The sequence below is a fragment of the Fragaria vesca genome, linkage group LG7 (assembly GCF_000184155.1).
Source record: "Fragaria vesca subsp. vesca linkage group LG7, FraVesHawaii_1.0, whole genome shotgun sequence".
NCBI classification, from domain to species: Eukaryota; Viridiplantae; Streptophyta; class Magnoliopsida; order Rosales; family Rosaceae; genus Fragaria; species Fragaria vesca.
Window position 1 is genome coordinate 13,081,034 of NC_020497.1, and position 8,479 is coordinate 13,089,512.

The 8,479-nt window shown below is 37.6% G+C and overlaps 1 pseudogene; it reads left to right on the forward strand.

Moving 5' to 3' along the window:
• The first annotated feature begins 2,201 nt into the window (after positions 1 to 2,201).
• On the forward strand, positions 2,202 to 5,100 carry LOC101312298 (annotated as a pseudogene).
• Positions 5,101 to 8,479: the final 3,379 nt, after the last annotated feature.

The following is an 8,479-nucleotide window of genomic DNA, read 5'->3' on the forward strand; positions in this document are numbered from 1 at the left end:
GGCTTATTACAAAAGAACGAAAAGAAAAGAAGGAATGAGCACATTCTAGCTTGTAATAGAAAGTACACTTTTCGAAGTCAATTAGAGAACTTTCAAGTCACCAGTGCATGATTAAATTCTAAGAAAAGTGCGAGAATAGAAATCAGAAGTATATATACAGCAATTCTTTCAATTTCGCTCATTTATGAATATATAACACCCTAAGGGGTCGTTTGGTACACCGGACTGTCTTAGATAGGACTATTTTATATAATAGTCCTGGACTGTCTAAGCTTCGCTTATTCTACAATAAGCCCTAACCCATGTTTGGTACTGCTTGGGACTAAAGAGTAGAATAAGCACAATAGTCCTGTCCCACGTTTGATGATATACTGGACTAAATTAAAACTGAAAACCACAATTCCTTGAACAAAATGAATCAGTTTGCACTTCGATCAAATTATAATTATAAGAACTGAACATAATTTTCATCCAAATTTCAACTTCATAGATTAGTAAGCCACCACAATCAAAATTAAGAGTAAATAGTTTACACATCGTCAAGTCCACCAAATAATACAACAACTTCAAAGTGAACTCCTAATTAGCATCCCACATGCTAACAAAGTATCAGACATGAGCAGTTAAGTCCTCCGTCTGTGTGCAAGTTGCATCCGTAAACAATCAATCAAGATACATACAACCCATGCTCTATTTCTATGTAATCGACCTTTCACTTAAATGACAGATTGATAATGAACAAAGAAGGCAGAGAAGGGTTGAAGATGAGAGAGAGAGCAAGAGGAGAGGAGATCGAACCTGAAATCGGCAATGAGAGGAGGAATTTCACAAGCAAAGAGTGAGAGAGGCGAGGAACTTCGTCCTTTGCACTTGAGCAGTTGAGTCCTCCGTTTGCGTGTAAGTTGCAGAGCTTATAACAAGTAGGAAACATAACAACCTTATTTGTCTGATCCTATTTCAAACTGGGCAACTCTACTCGAACATCAATACAGGTCCAAAAAGAAAAAGTTAAACCTGTCATTATGCATCTGAACTAACCAAGACCATCTTTCATGGAAGGGATAGTATATCAAATGGCTATGAAATGATATGATATCATCAAACATTTACCAAGCAACCATTTTCAATATCATCAATGCATAACAAACACTGCACATAGAAGATGTTCTATTTCATACAGAGACAAGCAAAATTATCATTCCTTGACATCATCCATGTAACCAAAAGCATGAATGACCAAACACATTTGAGATTTGACAACAGATAATAGTGACTAAATGGAGTGATGCTTTACCACCAAGTAGAAGTAGTGTCCATGAAATGGGGAAGGAGAGTATCAAAGAATCCAATACTGACTAGTGACTACTCTCCCAGTGCGGTTCTCATGCATCAATCCAAAGTTCCAAGCTACCAAATTGTCTAACACTAATTGATCATTGCTGGAATTCTTAGTTTACTTATCTGACAAAATGTCAAAATTACAAATTCAGCAGTAAGCACACAATTACACTTTCAATCAAACAGTAAAAGTCACATAATTCAGCAAATGGAATCCCCAGAAACATAAGAAACATTCATAGTTCAACAAGAATCGAATTAAACTCATAAGACTATAATATTATGCAGTTCAGCAAAACACAGATGCACACAAAGCAATGAACTACTCACAAAAGAGAAGAAAAAAGAAGAAGAAGACCCTGGCATGAAATTGATCAATTTATAGAAAATCAAGCTACACAGACACTGAATCCTTAATCAATCAATCAATCAAATACATACAACCCAAAAACAATTTTCCAAGTAATCTAATTCTTTACTCAATTTCAGATCGAGAAAAAAAGAAGGCAGAGACGGGTTGAGAGAGAGAGAGAGAGAGAGAGAGGAGATCAAACCTGGAGCAGTTGGCGAGTCTTCAATCGAGCAGTTAAGTTGAGAAAGATGAGAATCTTTCTGCAGCGAAGTTGAGAGAGACGAGAACGTTATGAAGCGCGAGCTTATGGAGTCCGCCCATATTTGGGGCCGCTCCGTGAGAAGGTGCGGAGGGGACGCGGGGACTCCGTATGCTCATTAAAAAGAGTCCCCAGCTCCGCCAAACGTAGGATTAAGCTTAATTTCTTATAGAAGATAGTCCAGTCCAGTCCTATCCCCCGTAACATGCACTAATATTGGAATGTTTTGCATGCAGTTACAAGTCATAAGTGATGTACCGGGGTAAAAACTTTTTTGGAAATCTTGTTTGGTTTTGGATTCCTAATAGTTGACGAAAAAGACAATACACAAGTTAGAGCATTTGACATTAGGGTTTTAGTATCCAGAGCAGTATGGAACTAGTTGAGTAGAGAAAGAAGAAAAAGGAGGAGAAGGCAGCAGAGAAAGAAGCCAAAAGGCAGAAAGCAATAGAAAAAGAAGCTTCAAGAAAGTTTCAGGAATTCGAACAAGTAGACGTTGGAGATAAGAAGGAGAAGAAGAGTGTGGTGAAGCTTAAAAACTCCAACAAAGATGATGGTGATATTGATAAGAATAACAAGAATCCAGAGACTCCACAGGACCAGGAGAAACTGTTGTCTCTTGAGATGGCGAAAGAGTACAATCCTAGTGTTGTGGAGAAGTCATGGTACCAATGGTGGGAGGCAGAAGGCTTGTTTACGGCAGATGCTAAAAGCTCCAAACCTCCATTTGTGATGGTGGAACCGCCTCCGAATGTCATAGGTAAACTTCATATAGGTCATGCGGAAACTATTGCCATTGAGGACTGTATTATACGCTATAAGCGAATGTCTTGCTACAACACCTTGTGGGTGCTTGGAATGGACCACGTTGGGATAGCAACTCAGGTTGTTATGGAGAAGAAGCTCATGTCTGAAACTGGGGAAACCAGGCATGATCTTGGAAGAGAGGAGTTTGGGAGTGGGTAAAGCAACATGGTGGCACCATCATGCAGCAGCAATGCCATCTCGATGCTTCTCTAGACTTTACCAGGAAGAGATTTACAATGGATGAGATATGCTCAAAGGCTGTGGTGGAAGGCTTTGTAAGGCTGCATAACAAGAAACTTATGTACATGGCTAATTGTATAGTCAACTGGGATTGCTCCCTGAAAACAGCAATATTAGATATTGAGTTGGACTCTCTAGATATTCAAGGAAGGATGTTACTAAAGGTTCCTAGTTATGAGAAGGAGGTAGAGTTTGGCCTTTTGACTACATTTGCATACCCTCTAGAGGACAAATTAGGTGAGATACTTGTGGCCACTACTTGAATTGAGACCATGCTCGGTGATACTGCTATCGCAGTGCATCCTGATGACGAGAAATACAAGCATCTTCATGGAAAGTACGCCTTTCATCCATTTAGTGGAAGAAGGATCCCGATAATATGTGATGCAAAGCCTGTTGATCTAGAATTTAGAAATGGTGCTGTGAAGATTACCCCGGCGCATGATCTTAATGACTTTGAAGTTGGCAAATGCCATATTCTTGAGTTTATCAACATTTTCACTAATGATGGTGAAATAAATCAGCATGGGGGAGAAAAATTTGCATGCATGCCGCGTTACAAAGCGCGAGAGTTGTTGACAGAGGCACTCAAGGAGAAGGGGCTATTTACGAAAACTGAAGTTAATGAGATGAAAATCAAGATTTGTCTCAGAAGCAACGATATTGTGGAACCGATGATGAAGCCTCAGTGGTATGTCAAGTGTTCTGGTATGGGGCATGAAGCTCTTATTAGCCTGGAGAAGGATGAAAGTAACCGGAAGAAGCTAGAGATCATCCCCAAGGAGTACACTGATCATTGGAAGAGATGGATGGAGAACATTCATGACTGGTGCATCTCCAAGCAGCTATGGTGGGGTCATAGTATTTCGGCATGGTATGCTGTTTTGAGGGTGATAAGCCTGAGGATTGTTGGATTGTTGGATGACAGATGGGTAGTTGCAAGGAACTTGGAACATGCTAGGGCAGTTGCTACTAAAAAGTTTGGACAAGAAAACAAGTATGAACTAAGTCAGGAGCCTGATGTGCTTGACACTTGGTTTTCTTCTAGTATCTACCCATTGTCTGTATTTGGCTGGCTAGAAGATACAGAAGACTTAAGGGCATTCTATCCAACTTCACTTCTTGAAACTGGGCACGACATACTCTTTTTCTGGGTTGCACGAATGGTAATGCTTGGAATTACTTTGGGTGGTGATCATGAAGATGGTACAAGAGGAAATCTGCTGCCTTTTCCAAAGGTATATCTGCACCCAATGATTCGTGATGCACAAGGACAAAAAATGTCCAAGTCTTTGGGGAATGTGATTGATCCAGTTGATGTAATCAATGGTAATACCCTTGAAGGTTGAAGGTTTACATGAGAAGCTTTTGAAAGGAAAATTGGACAAGAAGAAAATAGAAGTAGTCAACGAGGACAAAAGAAGTCATTAATTCCCTGATGGTATCATGGAATGTGGTGCAGATGCTCTTCGTTTTGCTCTCATTAACTACACTGGACAGTCTGAAAGTATAAGTCTGGACATCAAGAGGGTGGAGTCATATCGATGCTGGTGCAAACAGACTATGAAATGCAGAAAAGTTTGCTATTCGTACACTTGGGGACGGTTATGTTCCACCTTCCAGTGCAATTAATCCAGTGGAGCTTCCATTTATTTGTCAGTGGATACTCTCAGTACTAAACGAAACAATTCATCAGACTGTGTCATCAATGGAGTCCTATAAGTTATTTGATGTAGCTAAGGCTTTATATCGTTGGTGGCAGTACCAATTGTGTGACATTTTTATTGAAGGCATCAAGCCTTATTTTGTTGATCATGATCCAAAGTTTGCAGCTGAAAGGGATTTTGCGAAACACACGCTATGGTTATGTCTTGACATTGGCCTGAGGTTGCTTCATCCTTTTATGCCCTTCATCACAGAAGAGATGTGGCAACGTCTTCATCTTCATGCAACACCATCGTCGATAATGGTAAGTGAATATCCATTCATGGTAGATTGCTAGAAGAATGAAAAAGTAGAGAATGAGATGGATTATCCTGTTATGTTTGTTGTGACATCTCTGCGTTCACTGGCAAAAGGAATGTTGGAAATATGGGAAATATAGATCACTGGGTTATGGCAATTTAAAAGAGTTTATGCTTCAAGGCACGTTGTAGCAACGCTATCTTTGAGACTATATTTGCCCCCACTATTTGTGTGCAAAGGGGTTTATGCAAATTAGCCTTATGGATACAATGAAGCCTAGCAATCTTGCTATTGTTGATCGGCATCTTGCACTTACGACGATCAACCAACACTCAATTGAAGGTTTTCAAGGGGCTCAAGATTCCTATAAACTATAACTGCAGTAATATAGTTTCTAGATTTTGTCTTTTGAAAACAAGGAATGAAATGGAGATTTCACTGAGAAGAATATAGAGTTTTTGAATATATCAATCTGTAGAGAATGAGGTACCCGTTACTGGGCGTGCGACAATTAAGAACCCTTTTTGACAATCGTAGTATAAGGCAAATAAGGTTCGATCAATCCGGAGACTAAGGGTGCTCTTGTGACAATGGTCATGTAAAAAGTCAGTAGCTAACAATATACAAGTATTCATTTACAAATTTACATATGGTACAAGATAAACGAGGGGGGGGGGGGGGGGGAATTTGAGAGTTTGTTCTAACATTCCTATGGAAAAGATAAAGACAGAATTTAAACTAACATATACAAGTGATCATCTTCAACACACATCAACCAGAGATTTCAGAACCAATCAAACAAGTATCAACAAGCCTCAACCATATATTCAAGTTCATCGCCAAGTGATATCAAAAACAAACTCGAAACACAAGCCTTAGCGGTCATGCATTCCTTTAATTCTACTTACTTTATCTCCTAAGCACAGAGAAGTCTAGAACCTAGGATATTTCATGCAAAGGCTGCGATCGATACTCCGTGTCACTCAGAATACCCGTCTACACTAAACATGAATCATTAAGTGTTATAGAATTCTGAATTTGAACATGCCCAAGTTTACAGGAAGCTGCTTAACCTGCAAACATGTAACACATAGTTTCGGCTATTATTACATAACCTTTACTACTGGAGATCTACACTTACTTGAAGAAGCTTAGTATAGATCATAGCAACACTAACCTGCAGATTAGAATTTTAGTTCAAACAAAACTATGCATTTAATGAAATCAACAAGGCATAAAACGTATCACATGCTATCATAGACAAGTTGAAATATGCTTGAATTTATTCTGAAAATTAACCTATTCATGTTCTTAACAACCAGCCAATTCCAACTTTGAAATTTAATAAATAACAAGAAAGAAGAAACAAGACATGAGTTACACTTTATAAATCTTCAAGAAAGCTTGAGATGTTCAAAGGAACACACAGACCTGATGCTTCTTGGCAGCCTTTTGGAGAAGTCCTACAAAGGTGCTAGCTTGAATTGCTTCTTTTCTGGAGAGAGGAGTTGAAAAGGAGAAGGAAGGCTAATGTGTTTCACTGATTTTTGTGTGAAGAAGAGATGGTTTGTGAAGTACCCAAGACTGTCTATATATAGAGGAAATCTTGGTGGAACTTATCTTCAAAAATGATGTAGGACTAGGAGAAATATTTGACTTTTCTTCTTTAGGAGCACATGTTTGATTTTTCTGCTTCCTTGGACAACTTGGGCCTTCTTTTGGGCTTTCTGCATTTTTCTCTTCCATCGTTGGACTTAGGCCTTCTTTTGGGCTTTCTTCTTCCTTCCTTGGACTACAAGAATGCTTCTCTGTCTTTTTTTGCATTTTTCTCTTATTTCCATCATTTGGCCTTCTTTTATTGATTTATGCTCTCATGTCCTTTACAATAACAAAACATGTCAGAAATGGTAATATTATGAGAATATCATAGCTAAATAGGGTAGATAACACATTATAAACATAACACTTTGTGCTCATATCAGAGAACTACTTTTTTATATAGAACTAGTTGTGTCTTTTAGAACTGGTGTCTCTTCATGTTGGTAGCTCTTCACCAAAGGTTAAGTCTCTTCAATAAGAGTTACTGATTTTCTGGTGTTAGTTTAATTACCAACAATCACATAGTTTGAATTAATTCAATTCAAACTAATATTCCTCTGGGTGGTATATATTCATACATTTTCATCTCTGCTTGTCAATTTCTTTTATAATTTGAAAATTGTTTTAACAATCCTCCACCATTTTCAAAAAAAAGAAAAAAGAATTCGTTTGTATACATTCAATAGTTTGAAAAATTCTTGAGTATGATCTTGGAAAACATAATGCATAAACTAAGGTGTCTTGTGGACTTGAACCTTAGCTCAGTGAAATACATCAAAGTTAAATCAAGATGGCGAAGTAGCTTTTCTTTGAACTTGCTATATGTGACCCAACCGGACATATTTCACACACTAGTTTTCTACTTCTTTCGAGTGTTCTAAAGCCGACACGTGAGATGGCCTTGTGTCTATATCCATTTTCTTGAGCACTCTAGAGACTAGTCCAAGTCGCATAGAAGGTGGTGGCACCACCTTCCACACTCATATAGGTAAGCATGTAGTACCCCTATAACTAAAGTACTTTCCATCATGCCTATTAAGAGTTTTATAAACTCAACCTCCACAATTCATTATAGGTACCATGCACTTTAATTTACACCTTTCGATGGACATTAAATATATGTAGACAGATATATCTTTTCATTTATTTCAGTGCTTGCAATCACTACATATGATGTATTTTGCTCATTGAATTCAATGCTTGATGTTTTAAGTGTTGAGTTGAGTTTCCATCATTGGTGATCAAAGTTTTGGACTTCCCCGTCCCATTTGATGTATCACCCGTCAAATCCTTGTAATTTAAAGATTTACAAGTACTTTTGTTAATTGGTCAATAAAGTTTTAATCATGACCCTAATTAGCATTAATGACTCGTTACTTCAAATATTTGCATAGCTGTGTCTCAATGAAACGAGAATCATCATTGTAATTATTTACTTGGCAATTGCCCTTTTGATAGTCAATGCTTTCAAAGAATTTGTTATCCATAAATCTAGGATCCGTCTAACATTTGGATTTGGATTTTCTGTTGACATCTCAACTAGTATTATGTCAAACTCATCTTTTTCTATTAGATAACATACTCATTCCTAATACTTGAGTATTCTTCATCCATATCAAGTTATAGACGTTTTCAAGCTTAATGCTTGTTATTATATTTCGATGAATATCATGCAATAAATTTAATTCATAGAGTCTTGCATTTCCGATATTCATGAAATCAACTAGTTACTATCCAAATTGGATCCAACTAGCATATATAAAAGCAATTTATATAAAATTTGCTTAAGCACCCTTTATCAACATAATATGTACCGATGCTTCACAATTAATTAAAAAACTTTGTGTATGAACATGAATGATGAATATACATGCTCATATCACATATAATATGCAGTTATCAATAAATCCTTTATCGGA